Source organism: Cervus elaphus, chromosome 24, assembly GCF_910594005.1.
Source record: "Cervus elaphus chromosome 24, mCerEla1.1, whole genome shotgun sequence".
NCBI classification, from domain to species: Eukaryota; Metazoa; Chordata; class Mammalia; order Artiodactyla; family Cervidae; genus Cervus; species Cervus elaphus.
The window spans coordinates 19,979,451-20,000,000 of record NC_057838.1 but is presented as its reverse complement, the minus strand read 5'-3'; the positions used below and the strand labels follow the sequence as shown (position 1 = coordinate 20,000,000).

At 43.4% G+C, this 20,550-nt stretch overlaps 1 protein-coding gene and 1 long non-coding RNA gene across 4 annotated transcripts in view; both read right to left on the bottom strand.

The window, feature by feature from the left end:
• The window catches only part of CCR4 (C-C motif chemokine receptor 4), an 11,676-nt gene extending 3,361 nt beyond the window's left edge, over positions 1 to 8,315 (bottom strand). Inside the window, exons 1-2 of one of the 3 annotated variants that reach the window (XM_043886945.1) lie at positions 1,842 to 1,888; positions 667 to 753 (exon numbers count right to left, since the gene is read on the bottom strand). The gene's annotated coding sequence lies outside the window, so the exon portion shown is untranslated. Of the gene's footprint in view, positions 1 to 666; positions 754 to 1,841; positions 1,970 to 8,205 lie in introns of those variants that run through there. The other 2 variants (XM_043886946.1, XM_043886944.1) reach the window with 2 other exon arrangements.
• A 1,021-nt stretch (positions 8,316 to 9,336) lies between these two features.
• Positions 9,337 to 18,946, bottom strand: LOC122682897. Its single transcript, XR_006337564.1, has 4 exons — positions 18,841 to 18,946; positions 11,131 to 11,285; positions 10,349 to 10,421; positions 9,337 to 9,697 (listed from the first exon to the last, which is right to left on the bottom strand). It is a non-coding gene; the product is annotated as an uncharacterized LOC122682897 (long non-coding RNA).
• Positions 18,947 to 20,550: the final 1,604 nt, after the last annotated feature.

Below are 20,550 nucleotides of genomic sequence, written 5' to 3'. Positions count from 1 at the left end.
TTTCATAGCATGTTCGCTGGTATTGTGTATTCAATCCAGTCGTGTATTCTTGTTCCTACACCCCTTCCAACAAAAACCTGGTATTCTAAGCCAAATACCATACTGAGCTGTGGTGTAGATGATTCACAAAAGTCTCAGAGAAGTTAAGCATCTTCTGAAGACCACACGGCCACATAGAGAATGTATTCTTTGGGCCCCAAGTCCCAGTGATGTGCTGTAGGTGAACCAGGTCTGGGAGGGTGAGGAGGTGGGGCTGGGGGGCTCTGATGTGTGGCTCGGGCTGGTTCCCATGGTGTAAACAATCCCACCATGTGTGTACTAAGTCGCTTCAGTCATGTCCTACTCTTTGCAACCCCCTGGACTGTAGCCCACCAGGTTCCTCTGTCCATGGAATTCTCCAGGCAAGAATACTAGAGTGGGTTGCCATGCCCTTCTCCAGGGGATCTTCCCAACTCAGGGATCGAACCTACATCTCCTGCATTGAAGGCGTATTCTTTTACCATCGAGCCACTGGGGAAGCCCAAACACTCCCACCGTGGCCAAGGTCAGATCACCAACTGTCCCACAACATTTCTGAAGATTTAACAATCAGCTACTGAGCACTTTGCAAGTGGGCCCCAGCACACCACACCCAAGTCCTGTGTTTGCTCTGGAGCGCTGTCTTACCTGGAACACACCTGGACTCCCAGGCTGGGTGGCTGGCCACTCCCGGGCCAATCTGACACTAAAGCAGCAAACGTGTTTTTCCAAGCCCTATGGAAGGTGGCAGTATTCAGTTGGGTAGGTTGAGGGAAATTTTTGGTCTTTTCATCAGAACTGCATATAAAGATCAATTTTATGCACGAATGCTATCAGAGTGGCAATTAGCAGGATAGATCTAGAAAAGGCACGTCATAGCCAGAAATAAAATCTCTACCTTCCCAACCACCTTCATTTCTTATCTAAACTGGCAGATGAGGTTAGAGTCTTAACCTTACACACACGCTCAACCACCCTCATTTCCGATCTAAACTGGCAGATGAAGAGGTTAAAACCTTCTGACAGTTACACACATGTCCACATGTGAGTCAGAGCAATGCAGGAGGGTTTCTGCCTCAAGGCCACCTCTCCTTGCATCCTTCTTAGTGGCACCCTGATATTCTTAATCAAAGCCCTATCACATCATTCAATAATCCCACATACATTCCCCATCTCCCGCTCTGACCACCACACACCCAAACACCCAAACTACATGTTTCTCAATAGAGAGGTTTTGATTTATTCCTGCAAAGGGATGCCGAAGACCTGGGGCATCGCAGGTTCTCAAAAAAAAAAAAAAAATTGTGTTAAGTGATTATCAATTCCAATTAAACAAATAACAATTCTGGTCTACCGCCATCATTTTACCAGTGAACATGAAAGGAATAAGAGAGGCTGAGGTGTTAGGAAATTATCAGGAGACAAAACAGAAGTCGACACAGCTGGTAAATGTCTGGAATTATTCTGCAACCCTTACTTGACTGGTGTCTCTTGAGCCGGGAGTCTTGACAGAAGCCAGAAGTGGAAAAGTATATATGGTGAATGAAAATTAACTGTGAGTTCTGAGCACATGGCTTAGGCCAGATGTGTGCGGGAGGAGAGCACTGTTAAGCCTGTGAGAGCCAGTCAGATGAGGGCTGGGAGGGCTGTGTGTGAGCCGTAAGGACAGGTGCCGTCTAGGATGAACCAGCAGAGTGACCGGGATGCCCGTCATCGGCTGGCTGCCCACCTGGGCAGCTCTCAGCGCTTCCAACCCCACACACCTGTGGGCAGAGCAGCACAGGGTCCGAGAATCTAAGCACCCACACCATCTGCCCCCTTACCTCGCTTTTCTGAAAGCGGCTCCAAGGCAGGTCTGCGAGGCAGTGCCCGACTTGCTCGAGAAGCAGCGCGCTAAGACAGACAGGTGCCTTTGAAGGGCGCGTGGCTTCCTGTGAATACCAAGTCTGTTCCTCGCCCATCTACGCACGCTGACTTCAAGTGGGGTTTTTTGATAGAAGTAAGAAGCAGAAAATGACTGACTCTCCGCTTGGGTTCAGGTTACTTACTCATTTCCCCAAACTGAAAGCTGGGAAGGTTTGTGCTCTGCTAGATCGGAGAAGTCAGTTTTTCAAGAGAGAAACTTTTTCATGTTTTAAAATTTGTTGGATTTTTAATTTACCTTTTTTCCAGTTTAGCTGGCTATGCACACTAGAGATGACCTTTATATTCTGGATCAACGCGCTGTTTTGTTATCTCCCCATCCTGGATGCACCGTGACCAGCAACCAAGATATGCCACGATATGTTCTCTAAACAGTGGGATCTGAGGAGGTCAGAGTGAGAAGCCAGATTTATTTAAGAATAATAGTTAGGAGCAGGGAAGTGTATTCAGATGTGTGTGTCTGGCAGTGACATGGAGGCTCTGGTCAACCTAGTCAATAAATGTCCTCAGTCTGGTGTAAGGGACATGACGACAAAGCTCCAAGCCCCCCGCACCACAGGAAGACCCTTCCCCCAAGCCTCTTCTACTTAGAAACGGCAGCGCTTCCCCTGGACGGTGGTCCTGGCTGAGCGTTTCTTTGGGTTCACCTACCAGTCATAGCCAAGGGGCTGACATCGGTCTAAGTTTTTTCGATGTGGCGCCCTTGGCCTCTGCCAGCTCTCAGATGTCTCCTTTTATGTGTCTACAGGTGCTTGGCTCTTTGGTTCAGCTTTTTTTAAAAGAGCCACAAAGGTCATTTTTCCTGAGGAAGTTGCATGAATAAGAACTGAAAAATTGAACTAGAGTGGTGTTTATCAACCTTTTTTAATCACCGCATCCCAAGGAGTCTTTTCACACATTTTTTTCGTCATCACCTCCCCATGATATATTTGGTTTTTTTTTTTGCCTCGTCACGTGGCATGTGGAATCTCAGTTCCCCAATGCAGTCTTAACCACTGGACTACCACGGAAATCCTCCACAAAATATTTTAATACCACGTATAAATAGGGGAGTTCCCTGGTGGTCTAGTGGTTAGTGTTTTCTATTGCTTTCACTGCTGTGGCCCAGGTTCAATCCCTGGTTGGGGAACTGATATCCACCAAGATGCACAGTATGGCCAAAATAAATAATAATACCACAGATAAATAGTAAGTATGCTTGTTTTATATATATATATATGTATATATATATATGCTTTATGTATAAAAGAGTAAGATTTATTTAGGGTGGGGGAGTTGCTTCTGGCTTCTAATGGGAAGACACTGGAAATGCTGCTTAAAATCCTACCACATGCAGGGCAGCCCTCCACGATGGAGTCACCCAGCCCGGAAGACCAGCAGTACTGAGGTTGAGGGCTCCTAAGCTAGAGCAATGTTCCCCCAGGTAAACTGCAGAGCCAGAAGCACAGAGAATCTGTAAAAGGGAATGGACAAAGAAGCTCGGGGAATGTGTGGCTTGGACTCAGGTTAAATGCTGAGCATGGTACAGTTCCTTATTGTAGTGCTTTCCCAGTGCTAATATTACCATGAAGCAGATATCTGGAAGCAGATAGACAGTAAAAATGTCTCAGGTATATGTTATTACCAGAGCTGACACCAGACCTGTGGACAGGAGCTAACGCATATCTTTAAGTCACGGGGTCCAGAGAAGGGAATCTATGGAACCAGTAGAACCAAAAACCCATATGGAACCAGTTGGAACCAAGATGAATCTGATCTCCAGCAGCCCTTGAGTCTCATTCTACACTGATTTTACTACATCAGCTACTAAATGATACCCTTGCCCCCAGCCATGGTCCAAAGTTGTGCCATGTTGGGAAGAAGCTTCCCACTTCTCCACTCTCAGGCCATTGAATAAAGCTTGTGCTACATCAGTCTCAGCTTTGGTTTAGTCTCTGGCTGCAAGAACCTGAAAGGAGTGAGAACCTTCCCTGTTGAGGTGGGGGCCTCAGCCGGGCTAGGGCCCCAGCAGGGGTCCATACGGGCTGACTGGGTAACAACTGGACAAATACATGGACACCCAGTATACAGAGTAACCTATAAAATGGACATATTGAAATGCAGAGCCTGAGGAAGATTCCACCATGGAATTAGAAACCTTGAGGGACAAGTTGCCCTGGGCAAGGCCATCTGAGTGTGTTGTCCAAGTCTCTGTGGACCCCTGCATGGACGGGGAGAAGAGATGAGATTCTAGAAGAACTGGTGTTATCTGGATGTTGAAATCATCATCAGTGGTAGTTGGTCATTATGGGTCTGGAAATGGTCCCTTAAAGCCAGTTGGTGCTCCCTTGACTGACTGGCCATGTGACAGGCCCCTGGCCCCATGTGTGAGTAAGTTAGAGCTCTGAGTCTGTGCTGGCTAGCGCATATGTCTGCCCAGTCAGGGCCACCGTGTATGCTATATGAACCTCAATTTTCTTATCTGTAAAAAAGGGAGTGATAATGCATGAAGATTGTGGGAGGATTAATGAGCCAAAGTTTGTAAAACACTTAGCATGGTGTCTGGTCCAGATAGGTGTTCAAAGCGGCACCAGCTGTGAAAAGTAGTAGGTTGCATAAAACATACAGGAATATGCTAGCTTCGTGTCTTGAAATGGCGGAGCCTGGCATGTTTCCCTTAGCCTTCATTAGGAATCCAGAAAATATTTTGATTTAGACTTAGTGGGCCACAATCAATTTTCACAATCACAGTCAGTATTCAGGTTAAAAGCAGGTTTCAGGTTTCCAAGTTGCAAAAGTTACTGTTCTGGAGAAAGTCATTCTTCAGGTTTGCAAAGTAATAATGATACTGTCCTGAAGAAACACGAAATAGGTTTTCCCTCCAGTAAGGGTTTCAAAACTAAGCAATATTCCCACCCCCACACATACACAAAAAAAGGATCACATTTTAAGAATCCATAGAGGGGAGGTGGTGCATTCAAGGCAACACAGCCAGAGACACATTTCATGGACAAAATCTTGCATTGAGCTGAGTTTCTGAAACCTGACCAGAGGAGAAGGTGACCAACAGAAACACCAAGGGCAAACCCTTCTCCAAAGCAAGGTGATAAGCCTCACCACACAGACCTTCACTAGGAAGCAAAGCAATAGCATGAGACTACTGCGCCCCCTGGTGGACCAAGCCTTACTTCAAGACCAAAGACATCAAAGTACAATCCCCATAGCCACGCACAGGACCAGCAAGTCTGACACTGGAAGCTAAAAATTTCCAAGGCCTTCAGGAAGCACTCCATGAAACTCTGCTGCAGAGCAGTGGTGATAAAACAGTCTAACTTACAGCTTAAAATGAGAAGGCTGCCAGGCAGGGCCACACAGCAGGTGGACCCAAGGACAGAGTAACAAGTTGAGTTGTAGGGAGCAGGTTATATATGGCAAGCAGGTTGGGATTAGTTAGTTTTCAAGAGTTCTCTGGTGACTAAGTTGAGAAACTTTGTAGGCTTGAGACAGAAGGGCTGTCCCTAGTCATCTGGTTCCCAAGCCGCAGGGCAATTAGAGCTGATTCCTAGTGATTCCAGAGAATTATACAAGAGGTTGATAGGGGAAGGGACTGCAGGATAGTATAAATGACATGATCATAAAATACCATTTAACCAAAATTGTGGTCAGAGGCTTCCCTGGCAGTCCAGTGGTTAAGACTCCAAGCTTTCACTAGGAGTGCAGGTTCAATCCCTGCTGAGGGAACTAAAATTCCACATGCTGCAAAGCGCCACCAAAAAGCAAAAATCATGACTTCCCTGATGGTACAGTGGCTAAGAACCCACCTGCCAATGAAGGGAAAACAGGTTCAGTCCCTGGTCTGTGAAGATTCTACATGCCTCAGAGCAACTACCCATGCACCGTAACTACGAAGCCTGCACGCTCTAGGGCCCGGAAGCCACACTACTGAATCCACCTGCTCCAAGTACGTGCAAGAAGCTTGTGCACCGCAGCAAAGGTCCTGCATGCCGCAACTGCCTGCCGCAATAAGACCCAGAATGGTCAAATAAATAAATATTTTTTAAAAAACAAACAAAAAAAAAACCCTCAGGACAGACGGTTTTGTAGAAAAATCCTACCCAACATGCAAGGATTTTTGTTTCGTTGTTAACTACACATCTCTAGCACCTAAAACAATGTCACACATGGGATTATGCTTAATATTATTCGCTGAATGACTATCTTATACAAATTATTTATATGAAATAAGAAAGAAATTTAAATCAACTATACTTCAATAAAAATTAAATAGAAAAAAGAAAAGAAACTTAGGACTTCAGTAGTGGACAAGAGATACAAAAGTAAAAATTCACCAAATAGAAATTATAATTAGTAATAAATGATAATGGAATAATGTGCAGTCTTCCTAGCAAACAACAATAATAAAAACAAAAGCAAAGGATTTTTTTCCTAAGTATTTAAGCTATGACCAATTCTCCTAGGTGAAAATTTACTCAATGATTCAGTAAGATATCCTGAACATCTCCTACATATTGAACAGTGAGGATTTCAAGAGGGAATATCCATGTTCCAGGGCACCAGTTCACAGTCCCATGGAGAAGATGACAATGTGAGAAGATAATGATGACAGATACATTATATAAAATAAGATTTGAGGACTTCTCTGGTGGTACAGTGGTTAAGAATCAGCCTGCCAATACAGGAAGCACGAGTTCGACCCCTGGTTCGGGAAGATTCCATACGTCACAGAGCAACTAAGCCTGTGCACAACTACTGAGCCGTTGTGCTGCAGCTCCTGAAGCCCGTGGGTCTAGAGCCCTGTGCTCCACGACAAGGGAAGCCACCGCAGTGAGAAGCCCACGCGCGGCAACTGCAAGGTGGCCACTGCTCACCGCCACCAGAGAAAGCAAGGCAGACCCAGCACAACCAAAACCAAAAATAAACAACAAATAAAAAAGATTTGAACAGAAGTGTGCAATGAAGTAAAGAGATACTTTATAAAGTGTAATACTGAATAAGTGAGATTTGAGCACAATTCTCTAACAGAACAGAAATCATACCTGGCTCTGCTTGTTGGAATAAAGGAAGGCTCCTGAAAATAGTTGATATTTGCCAATCGTATTTGCCAAATGAAGCCACAAAGGAGGAACTCACTGGCAAGGCTAAGGAGACAGTGGGGTCAGAGGCAAGGAATGGAGAAAGGGGAGGAAACCAGTTTGGGACGGTGATGCTCAGCGCAGGAAGTGGGGACGGACATTGATCGTAGCTGAGATCCAACAAAGGCTGAAGTCACCATTGACAGCAGCCTTCTGTGAAATAAGAGAAACCATAACCTCATCAATGCTTTTCTTTCCAGCTGAACGTTAGCTCTCCCTGTGACCACAGTGATGCAAATGTATTGAAGGCTCCAGCTAGCAGAAGCTCTGGGGAACACCCCATGGGGTAGTCAACTTCCACTTCCATGTTTTCTTTTGAGCTCCTGACGGTTTTCTTCTGACCCAGAGCAAACCAGGGCTAGCTTAGAGCCAGTGTGCAACACGCCTTCTTTGAATTCAACCCTGACAGTTCTTCCTTCCCATCAGGCTACGATAGAAGACAACAGCTAATTTCCTCTTTGGATTCAAGGAAATATATATAACACCCAAGTATGGTCAAATTCTGAAAACAAAACTGGCATTATTCTATTATGAACAAATGTGTCAGTAAGAAGGCAGGAGGCCAATGTTCATCAAGGAACAAATCCTATCATCTCAAAGAGATGGAGCAGTCTTACTCCTCCCAGAAGCAACCGCTGACACCAGAAGAGGCCTGGAGCCCAATGACCTCATTCCCACACAAGCGGTCCCCATGTTACAGCTGGAGACCCACTGAGGGGAAGACACTGCCCAGGATTGCCGGCCAGAGGCCATTCTACTCTGAGGTGGATCTGTTTCTGGGTGAGGCTCGGACACCCCACGGTCTGGCCTCAGTGAACCCCCTGGTGCTCTGAGAGTAGGACTCAGCCCTCCCACCAACCTGAGCTCCGGAACCCTGACCTCTGACATCCCCACCCCCAGTGGCCCAGAGAGGAAAAAGTAAGAGAAAATATGGTGGGGAGCAGATAACAACTGAAAGGCTTTGCTCCAGCCTGGCTCAGGTTCACGAAGGTCTTGTCTGAAGGACACGTGGAAGGGTGCTGACTTGCAGCCCTCCAGTCCAGGGAACACCATGGGGCTTCAGGGGAGCTGCTCAGGGCCAACTGCCCCCTTCCGGCTCAACCCTGATCAGCAGGCGGTGCCAAACACTTACCCCCACTCCCGGCAGCCACCTCAGCAGCGCAGCTCCTCCGTCAGTTCCCTTGGCTTCTGCTTGGCAGTCTAGAAGAAGCTGTTGATCTAAGAACAATGCTCATCTCTTTCTTCAAATTCACCCAATAAAGAAAGTCAAACACTGGAACAGGCTGGGGAGACACTCCTGCCTTTTCATCTTTGCTATACCCAATCAGTAGAAATATATCTGTAATCATTTGATTTATGAGTTTGTTGAACTCAGTATGGAGGCCAATTTCAATGACTTTCTTTCAGAGAGAGACTTTTTACACTATTAGGAAGCCCCCCAAATATTGTCTACCACCCCTCCAACTCCCACCCCCACCCCCAGCAACTCTATGCCCACTGGTGATTTTATAGTTGTTTAACTCTGGGAACTAGCATAAAAGAACAGTGGGACACTGTTGATGGGCTGCAGAGTCTTCACGGAGCAGCGGAGACTCTAGAGAGGCCCCTTCCATACTGGGAGACACCGACATGTTCCATCAGTTCTTCAGAGCCTACTATATAGTCCTTTCCTCCTCCAGAGCAACTACCATCCCAACACATTGTTTTTCAGTCACTAAGTCGTGTCTGACTCTGTGACCCCATGGACTGTAGCATTCCAGGCTCCTCTGTCCTTCACTATCTCCCGGAGTTTGCTCAAACTCATGTCCATTGAGTCAGTGAGGCTATCTGACCATCTTTTATCCTCTGCCGCCCCCTTCTCCTTTTCCTCAATCTTTCCCAGCATAAGGGTCTTTTCCAGTGAGTCTGCTCTTCACATCAGGTGGCCAAAGTATTGGAGCTTCAGCTTCAGCAACACTTCTTCCAATAGGATTTCCCAGGCAAGAATATTGGAGTGGTTTGCCATTTCCTTCTCCAGGGGATCTTCATGACCCAGGGATTGAACTCGAGTCTCCTACATTGGCAAGCAGATTCTTTTCTACTGAGCCACCAGGGCAGCCCCCCCAACACACATACAACCCACCAAATCCTGGAATAGCCAATTCCCTCCAACCCTGACTTTCTACCTATAAGTCAGCCCTGTGGGGTTCTTCCTCTCTCCTTAACTCAAAGTTCGATCCCTCCTTGTTAAACACAGTCGGGAATACAAAATATAAAATACAGGTTTGCATATTCAAAGAGAATATTTTTATTTGACCATGTGAAGAATTTTGGAAATGACAGTACATTCAATATAAGCAATTTTAATACTGCCATCTTTTTTTTTTTTAATACTGCCAGTCTTACATTTCAAAGAGGCAGTAGAGAAAAGAGTATCATGGGTATTTTTATTACAGAGAAATGGTTTACCACAGCCCTCAAGAAACTGCATGGGGAGTCACCATGAGGATAGAAGCTGGAAAAAACTCTCGATCCTGCAGCTCTGAGAATCCTCAAGTGGAGCCTGTGGAGGCAGGTGGTGGCCGTGGAGACTGGAAAAGAGTGCAGACGTGTACCACAGTCTGTTGCTGCCATCTTCTTTTGGGCTAGTGTAAAAAGAAAAGGTGAAAAATCTGTCAAAAAATAATGGCTCCATACTGTGCTAAACAATGGAGCCTTGAGCTGCAAAACCCAGGGTTTTCAATAAAGAAAAACAAAACTGTTTAGAAGCAGTTAGGAGAAACACTGGGCCATATTCCCTTAGGGTTACACCCTCCTCAGCGTTCCCAGATGTCAAGACACTATCTCGCCCATCTCTTAGGAACAGGTATCCCTGTCCTCCCGCTTCTCTTTCCTCTGGCCTCCTTGAGCCCTGCCATTTCCCTGACATTCACACATCAACACTCATTTCCAGAATCTGCTTACACGTTAGCACCACAGGGCTAAGAGCTGGGATGTGCCAAGCCTTCCTAAGTGCCAGAAGTCAATGTGGATAAGGAGATGAATAGAAAAGACTGAGTGTTTGCATGCATGCATGCTAAGTCGCTTCAGTCATGTTCGACTTTATGACCCGATGGACTGTAGCCCGCCAGGCTCCTCTGTCTTTGGGATTCTCCAGGCAAGAATACTGCAGTGGGCTGCCAAGCCCTCCTCCAGGGGATCTTCCCAACCCAGGGATAGAACCCACGTCTCATGTTTCCTGCATTGGCAGGCAGATTCTTTACCACTGCGTCACCTGGGAAAGACTGAGTATTTACCTTATATTCACAATGCCACCGTGGTTCTCTCGTGCTATGACATTTGAGAACATTTCAAGATAAGGAGTGATACCTAGTATAAAACAAAATGTATTTTTAATCAGAAAACATTTTTCATACATTATCTATGGTACTTAAAAATGTCATGTCAAAAATTAACTTTCGCTCTTTTCTGAAAATATTTAAACATTATATAACACAAAATGATACTTTGAATACTTTGTTTAATAGTTTGTGTTATCAAACAAGAATATGTGTGTGTGAACTTGTGTGTGAGTTCCTATTTACATACACTTTTGGGTGCAAATATTATATAAGCAGTACTCACACCTACACAATGACATAATGTAATAAAAAGCTCATGTAATATCCACAGAACACCACTGTATCTGCATCATAAAAGCCCTCCTCTTGCATACTGTTTTTTAAATGGGGCTCATTTTATGTTATAGGATATGCACATATATTGTTAGCAATTCTAATATATACTTACCTGAGTGTCTTGGTTTATTTAAGGAAAAAAGAAAGATGTGATCAATAACAACGCACTTTTTGAAAAGGATCACTCGTATATAATTGAGAAGGGGAACTGATTTGGTTAAAAGTGTCAGTCAAGCTATATTAAACATATTTTAACATACAAAACTGATTTTGGAATTATGAGAATGAAACAAAGAAATGCATTTTCTATGTTGAGCATAACTTACATCATTTATTCATAAGCACAATCTTCTAACCAACTATATTGCAAATAAGGAAATAACCAGAGTATTTAAACTCACCCATTTAATATGTTTTTAAATACTTTAGCTTCTTTCAGCTTCTCTAAGTTTCTGTTTTGTGCTTCAGTTTCTTCTGTTTCCCCCAAAGTTGAAGGCAACTCCAAACTCATTGTCACATCCTCATCTGCATACTGGGGTCTCTCGCGAGTTATGTGCTATGAAGTAACGTAACCAGCTTTTCAGTTCAAATTTATTTTATATCTAACATTTAAATTCAGTTTAGAATTAATTTGGGGAATCCAAAAAATATTACAATTCTTAAATATGTGAAAAATTTACATGTGAAGAAATATTCCTTCTCATGAAGTTAAGTTTCAAAATTCTTACCTAGGGAGGTGCTCAAGACAATCACCAACATTATCACTCCCTCCCACCTTACGGTTTAGCAGTCACAGCTTATTATTACAGAGTTTCGAATGTTTGGAGAGAAATATTACTGTAGGTTAAAACCTAGAAAAATTCACATAAGTAGTTGAATGATAAAGATTTTACCCTAGATGTTGTGTCCATAGGACAGATCCTGACTATTATTTTTGCACCCAAGCTAGAAATCAGTGCTTGATTCTGGTAGTTATTTTAAGGGCCACACTCTGACGATATGCACGTACAGTCTTTTCATCACAGAATTTAGAAAAGTTAAAAACAGATATAATGTACTAATTTAAAATATACTCTTATAAAATTAAAAAAATAAATAAATAAAAATAAAACATACTGTCTTAGAGGAGCCTGGTGTGCTACAGTCCATGGGGTCACAGTCAGTCACGACTGATCACACATGCATACACACAGAATCATAGATTTCATACATACATGATGGAATATATGATTCTATATAATATACAGCTTAAATATGTAAAGATTATTCAGGAAACTGGACGTGTTGTATTTATATATATACTAATAAATGCATATATGATCACATATAATAAAGTGATGTATAATAATTAAAAATTAAAATATACTGCCTTTCATGTATCAGTTCAGTTCAATCTTTCAGTCGTGTCTGACTCTTTGCGACCCCATGGACCCGGCAGCACACCAGGCTTCCCTGTCCGTCACCAACTCCCGGAGCTTGTTCAGACTCATGTCCATCAAGTTGGTGATGCCATCCAACCATCTCATCTGTCATCCCCTTCTCCTCCTGCCTTCAACCTTTGCCAGCATCAGAGTCTTTTCCAATGAGTCAGTTCTCTGCATCAGGTGGCCAAAGTATTAGAGTTTCAGCCTCAGCATCAGTCTTTCCAATGAATATTCAGGACTGATTTCCTTTAGGATTGACTGGTTTGATCTCCCTTTCATATATACTGAAAATCACATATGAACACTAAATTAAATATTGATACTTAGCCTCTTACCTTCTGAGATGGTCCACACTCTGCGGAGTGTCTCTCTCCCAGGGCTGCTCTCATCTTTTGAGATGGATCACATTTTATCTATGGAATGTGCACCTCTCTAAATAAATCCCCTTCCTACCTATCACTTTGTCTCTCACTGACTTCTTTCTATGACAAGGCATAAAGAACTTGAGCTTCACTCAACTGACACCAGTTCCGGTTCTGGAGGAACTAAGGGCCCTACCCAGGTGGAGGATGGAATGATGACGCTGACCCTCCTGACTTCAGTCAACTAAAGCTTGATTCTGTTGACCTTTGCCCCAATTCTATGCTGAATTCCCCTCTGCTCAAGCCCCTTCATGAATGTGCACATACTCCTGGTTTAAAAATTACCCCCCTCAAAAAAACTAGCCAATTTTACAGTTCAGGGGGCAACTCCTTTGGAAAAAGATCCTCGTTCTCCTTATTTACAGGAAGTAATAAATCCTTCCTTCTCCTCACTGTCCTCCCCCAAATTAGTATTTCTTTACATCAAAGATTCTTCAATATACAAGTGATACTGGTAGAAATTTAAAGTGCACTTCAAATAATTCTTCTATCAAAGGATCTATTTTGACAGTGGTTCTTGGAGTACGGTCCGTGGACCCCTAGAGGGACTCCAGGATTGTTTCAAGTGGCCCATGAGGTCAAAACTATTTTTATAATACTACTAATAATAACATTAAATTTTAACTTCTAAATTCTAAAGAATTTGTAGAATTACTATTGACCCTTGAACAACATTTATGTTAGAGGTACCCATCGTCTGTTCATGCAGTCAAAAATCCAAGTATAAATTAAGTTGGCCTTCAAAGTAAGCAGTTCCGCATTCATGGATTCAACCACCTTTGGATCTGACTGTGTAGTACTGTTGGATTTACTATTGAAAAAAATCCACCTGTAAGTGGACCCAAGCAGTCAGTCATTTTGTTCAAGGGTCAACTGTATATATGTGCTTTTAATTTTTTTCTTCTACATTCTAAAGAATGTACAATGAAATTTTCCAGAAGCTACAGATGGTGATGCTGCCAACTGGTTTTACCTGCCAATGCTTTTGCACCATTAGTGCAAATATCAACATAGTGAAAAAGACAAAGAACATCTCACTATTATGAACTTAAGTTTTGGACTTGCGAACGCTCTAAAAGACTCTCTGGTTCCCACCAGAGGGCTCCACATTCCACACTTTGAAAACTGCAGTATTAGGGTAATGAATCTTACCAGCAGGTGACAGAAGGTACAATTTAGCATCTTCAAATTAATCATAATTAGTCATAATTTAAGATATTTTGAGTTATAAAATGTAATCCTGGATTAGGCAAAACCTTCTCAGACATATTAAAAAACTACAAGCAACAAAAGACAAAATAAAATGGACTTCACAAAAACTTATATGCTTCAAAGGTTCAGTTCAGTTCAGTCGCTCAGTCGTGTCAGACTCTTTGCAACCCCATGCACTGCAGCACACCAGGCTTCCCTATCCATCACTAACTCCCAGAGCCTGCTCAAATTCATGTCCATTGAGTTGGTGATGCCATCCCACCACCTAATCCTCTGTCATCCCCTTCTCCTCCTGCCTTCAGTCTTTCCCAGCATCACAGGGTCTTTTCCAATTAGTCAGTTTTTTGCATCAAGTGGCCAAAGTATTGAAGTTTCAGCTTCAGCATCAGTCCTTCCAATGAATATTCAGGACTGATTTCCTTTAGGATGGACTGGTTGGATCTCCTTGCAGTCCAAGGGATTCTCAAGAGTCTTCTCCAACACCACAGTTCAAAAGCATCAATTCTTCAGCACTCAGCTTTCTTTCTTTCTTTTTCCTGCCTCCTCCAACTTAAGGGGGTCTTCTCAGCTTTCTTTATGGTCCAACTCTCACATCCATCCATGACTACTGGAAAAACCATAGCTTTGACTAGACGAACCTTCAAAGGTTACCATCAAGTAAAAAGACAACCCACAGAATGGGAAAAAATACATATGTCTGATAAGCGACTTGTATCTAGAATATATAAAAACTCTTATAAGACAAATAATCAAACTTGAAACGAATAAAAGAACTGAACAGACATTTCTTCAAAGAAGAGATACAGTTAATAAGCACATGAAAAAATAGTGAACATCATGAACCATCAGGGAAATGTAAATCAAAACCCCAAGGACACACAATTTCATACCCATTAGGATGGCTGTAACTGAAAAGACAGATAACAAGTATTGACAAGGTTGTGAAGAAATTGGAACCCTCACACATCACTATGGGAATGTAAAATAGTACAGTCACTTCAGAAAGGAGTGTGGGAATTCCCTCAAACAAAAGGAGTTGCCATATGACCTAGAAATTCCACTCCTAGATATATACCCAAGAGAAATAAAAACAAATATCCACACAAAGACCTGTAAATGAAAGCTCAAATAGTCAGAAGATGGAAACAATCCAAATCTCTATCAACTGATGATCGGATAAAAAGATGTATCACCATACAATTGAATATTATTCAGCTATAAAAAGGAATGAAGTACTAGTATATGCTACATCATAAACAAGCCTTGAAAACACTATGGTAAGTGAAGGAAGCCAGTCACAAAAGACCAAATATTGTTTCATTTATATGAGATGTCCTGAATAGGTGGATCTATAAAGAAAGTACATTGTTATATAGGATTGGGGCAGAGGAGAGTGAGAGAATGCTAAGTGACTACTAATGAGTAAGGGGTTTCTTTTGGGAGTGATGCAAGTGTCCTAAAATTGATTGACAATGGTTGCAAAACTCTATGAACACACAAAAAGCCACTGAACTGTACATTTTTTAGAAAGATTTATTTATTTTATATTTTGGCTGTGGTGAGTCTTCACTGCTGTGTGTGGGCTCTCTCTAGTTGTGATGAGAGGGGGCTACTCTCTGTTGCGGTGCAAAGGCTTCTCACTGCACTGGTTTCTCTTGTGGAGTGTGGGTCCTAGGGCACAGGGGCTCAGCAGCTGCGGCTCCCGGGCTCTAGAGCGTAGGGTCAGCAGTTGTGGTACATGGGCTCTGTTGCTCCGTGGCATGTGGGATCTTCCCGGAGCAGGGATCGAACCCGTGTCCCCTTCATTGGCAGGCAGATTCTTAACCAGTGGACCATCAGGGAACCCCTAAATTGTACACTTTTAAAAGTGACTTTTATGGTATGTGAATTATCCCTAAATGAAACTGTTACATGCACACACAAGTCAGTGCCCTTATTATGACTTTAAGACTCTACCCCTAATATTCTAACCTCATGTCCTACCATCAATCCCTATCTTTCTCCACACTAACCTTTGCCTCAAACATGCTATCAGGCATGTTGTCACCTCAGGTCCTTTGCATTTGGTTTTTCCTCTGCTTCAAACGTCCTTCTTTCACATACATAAATTCTCCCACTCCTTTCAAGCTTTTACCAAAATATTAATTACCAAATGAGATCTTCAACTCTTATCGAAATGAAAATGCCAACCCTCTCTGACATATGCTATCAATCCCCACTCTGCTTTTCTTTTTCTCTCTAGCATTTCCTATTATCTAAAATGCCAGATATTCTATTTTCTTATTTCTTGTCTTATTATTTTTATTGAATAAAAAGTTGATTTACAGTACTATGTTAGTTACAGCTATCAGTTCAGTTCACTTCAGTCGTTCAGTCATGTCCAACACTTTGCAACCTGATAAGACTTCAGCAGGCAAGGATTCCCTGCGTGATTGAGGGCAGGAGAAGGGAACAACAGAGGTTGAGATGGTTGGATGGCATCACCGACTCAATGGACATGAGTTTGGGTAAACTCCGGGAGTGGTGATGGACAGGGAGGCCTGGCATGCTGCCGTTCATGGGGTCGAAAAGAGTTAGTAGGACACAACTGAGTGACTGAACTGAACTGATACTGTCTTCCGGACAGGGAAGCCTGGTGTGCTGCAGTCCATGGGGTGGCAAAGAGTCAGACACGACTTTGCAACTCAATAACAACAAACACTGTTTTCCAGTGGCTGCACCAATTTACATTTCTACCAATAGTGTATAAACGTTCTCTTTTCTCCACATCCTCCCCAACATCTGTTATTTGTAGCCTTTTGATGATAGCCATTCTCACAGGTGTGAGGTGACACCTCATTGTGGTTTTGATTTGCATTTCTCTGATGATTAGCAAAGTTGAGCATGTTTTCATGTACCTGTTAGCCATCTGTATGACTTCTCAGTAAAAATGTTAATTTAGATCTTCTCATTTTTGATTGGTTTGTTTGCTTTTTGAGTTGTATAAGCTGTTCATATATTTTTAATATTAATTCCTGTCACATCATTTGCAAATATTTTCTCACACTCCATAGTTTTTTTCATTTTGTCAATATTTTCCTTTGTGGTGCAAAGGTTTTTAAGTTTAAATAGGTCTTATTCATTTATTTTTGCTTTTATGTCTTTTGCCTTAGGAGACTAATCCAAAAAATATTGCTATGATTTATGTCAGAGTATTCTTTTTTTTTTTTTTTAGGAGTTTTATGGATTCTGGTCTTACATGTAGGTCTGTCTTTAAAGCATTTGAGTTTATTTTGCATGTGGTGTGAGGGAATATTCTAACCTCACTATTTTAAATGTAGCTGTCGTTTTCCCAGTACCACTTGTTGAAGAGACCGTCTTTTTTCCATTATATATTTTTGATACCTTTGTTGTAGATAATTGCCCATGGGTGTATGGATTCATTTCTGGGCACAGCATAGATCTATAAGTCTGCTTTTTTGCTAGTATCACACTGCTTTGATTACTGGAGCTTAGGAGTGTAGTCTAAAGTCTAAGAGGGTGGAGAAGGAAATGGCAACCCACTCCAGTATTCTTGCCTGGAAAAGTCCATGGACAGAGGAGCCTGGCGGGCTGCAGTCCATGGGGTTACATGACTGAGCATGTGTGCACAAGGGTGGAGGGAGATGGGTTGGTAGCAATAAAGTGCTAGAACTAAAAAAAAAACAAAATAATCAAGTCTAAGAGTGTTATATGACCAGTCTGAAGATGGTTTTAGTATGGTAGATCACAGTAATAATGGTAATGAAGATTAGACATAGACTGAGTTTATTGTTGGCCTTTTCAAAGATGAAAAGCCATAAATTAATCAATCTTATTCTCTCACATTGACATGAGTAAAATGGATTAATAACAGAACTCTAAAAGATGAACTACGGAATGTTTATAATATATACTCTACTGAGTACATATGTACTATCCTTTTCAATCCTCACAATAACTCTATAAGGTAGGTTTCTTCATTATCTTCCATATGTTGATAAGGAAATTGAGAAACATATTCGAAGCCATGCCGACATCATAAAGTTGCTAAGTGATGGACCCTAGATTAATATCCAGTGCCTGAGCTCTGAGCTATCTTTTCTTCACATCAGATTTGGCTAAGAGGGATCAGCTCCTATCACTTCAAGGTCAGCCTACAATGGTCCTCAAAGTACCCCAATCTCCTCTAAAAATAAGGGTCAAGTTACAAGAACTTGGAGGGACTGAAAATTATGCTGTATGAAAAATGCCAATCTTAAAAGGTTACAAACTATATGATTATAATTTTTATAACCTTTGTGACAAAATTATACAGATTGAGAAGAGTTGAGTCTAAGGCTTTATCTCATAGGTATACCTTAAGAATACCCTCATGAGGGGTTCAACTCCCATCTCCTTGCTTTCTCTTGAGCCCAAAAGACCATTCTTCCATTCTTCGAAGGTCACTACTACAACCCCTACAGCTCCTTCTTGAGGCTTAGCCCTGACAATTCTTCCTTCCAACCAAGTGAGGACTGGAGCCACAGCTAGTTTTCTCTTTGCTACCAGAGAAATATACACTATATACAATTTTCTACCAATTCCAAAGAACGAAATATGCATTACTTTCTTTCTTTTTTTGCATTACTTTCTAATTATAAACAAATGTATCAGTGTGGAGTCAAGAAGACAGCAATGTGTTCATCCTCACCTCAAAGGAGATGGACGGTTGATGAACCATTTTCGTGCCCCTGACCCCTATGCGACCCTTCGACACCAAGTAAGACCAGGGCCCCAGCGGCCTGTCCTCACCTCTAGTTCGTCCCCATATCACACTCAGAGACTCACTGAGGGGAGGAAATGGGCCAGGTTCACAGGTCAGGTGAACTGCCACGCCCTGAGCCAGATTCCGGGGAGATGGGGCCTGGTACCCCCCGATAGCCTGGCCCTCACTTGATCGGCTCTGCAGCCTTCCAGAGCTCCGAGGTGGCTGAGGGCCGCCGCCAGGACCCCACAGCCTCCCCTTCCCCACCTCCTGATGACCGGTCCTTCCTCTGCTCCCCAGTTGAGTTACCTGTCACACACCAGCGAGTCTGTAAAGACACCGCATGATGACGCCGGCCAGTCAACGGCCGTTCCACCTCCAAGCTTGTGGCCCGCGGTATGTCTGAGCATGCGCTTCTCTCAGCCAATCAGAAGCAAGGGAGAACTGGCGGGCGCCTCTGAGTGGCTAGCCTGAAGGCGCAAGTCTTGCAGCCAATCAGAGCCAAATGGGCTCAGAGGCAGTGGCTCCGTCGGGGTGTGTCCTTTCGTTCGAGGCTGGAAGTTTATCTAGAGCTCCCGGGGGCGACTTGTGTAGGGGCGGCCGCCTTGTGGCCAGTGAAGGTCAACAAAGAGAGGCATGTCTTGGGAATTTGTGTGGGGCAAGGGCTACAGGAACATCTAGGCATCTCACCACTGTACTGTCAGTGCTCAGGGCTGTGAGTAATAGGAGGCTGAATATCCGATCCTGCACTCACACTGATTCCTCTGCCATAAACGCCCTTCTCACTTCCCTTCGCAGTTAACTCCAGTTCTTTCAGAGGCTGATGCAGTGCCGTCTTCTCCTTCTCCTCTAAGCCTTCTCCAAGGCTTAGACTCTGATCTCAGGCAGACCAACCTCAGTGATCCTGCATGGAGACTGCGCTGCTATTGTGCCACTCCCTACCACATAAGACTAGGAGCTTGTCACACAGCCAGGAAGTGAAGGCAGGTTGCGTAATAACAGCTTGTAAGGGCTCTGGAGAGGGAGACCAAGCTTCACTCAGAGCCAGGTTTCACAGCCACCAAGCTTCGGGGCCTCAGGGAGGAGAATTAACCCCTCTGAGTTCAGCTTGATCATCTGCACAAGGCAGGAAGATGGAAAAGCCTCCATTTGAATCGTTGGACGGCTTCAATTGTAACAGGACAGATAAATGCATCGCAGGCTCTTGTCTTTTCCCTAACTGTCTGAAGAATGGGAGGAGTTCAGGGCTGAGGAGTGGGAAGGGGATCAGTAGCATCTTCTGGTACCTAAAAGCTACTTTGTTGTTGTTATGTAGTCGTGTCCGACTCATTGGGATCCCATGGTCTGTAGCCTGCCAGGCTCCCCTGTCCATGGGATTTTTCTGGACAGGGTTGCAATTTCCTTCTCCAAGGGATCTTCCTGACCCAGGGATCAAACCTGCGTCTCCTGCACTGGCAGGTGGATTCTTTACTCCTGAGCCACTGGGGAAGCCTAAAGCTTTCTTTCAGTTCAGTTCAGTTCAGTCGCTCAGTCATGTCCAACTCTTTGTGACCCCATAGACTGCAGCATGCCAGGCCTCCCTGTCCATCACCAACTCCCGGAGTTTACCCAAACTCATGTCTATTGAGTCGGTGATGCCATCCAACCATCTCATCCTCTGTTGTCCTCTTCTCCTCCTGCCCTCAATCTTTCCCAGCATCAGGGTCTTTTCCAACGAGTCAACTCTTCCCATTAGGTGGCCAAAGGATTGGAGTTTCAGCTTCAGCATCAGTCCTTCCAATGAACACCCAGGACTGATCTCCTTGAGGATGAACTGGTTGGATCTCCTTGCAGTCCAAGGGACTCTCAAGAGTCTTCTCCAACACCACAGTTCAAAAACATCAATTATTCGGCACTCAGCTTTCTTTATAGTCCAACTCTCACATCCATACATGACACTGGAAAAACCATAGCCTTGACTAGATGGACCTTTTTTGGCAAAGTAATGTCTCTGCTTTTTAATATGCTGTCTAGGTTGGT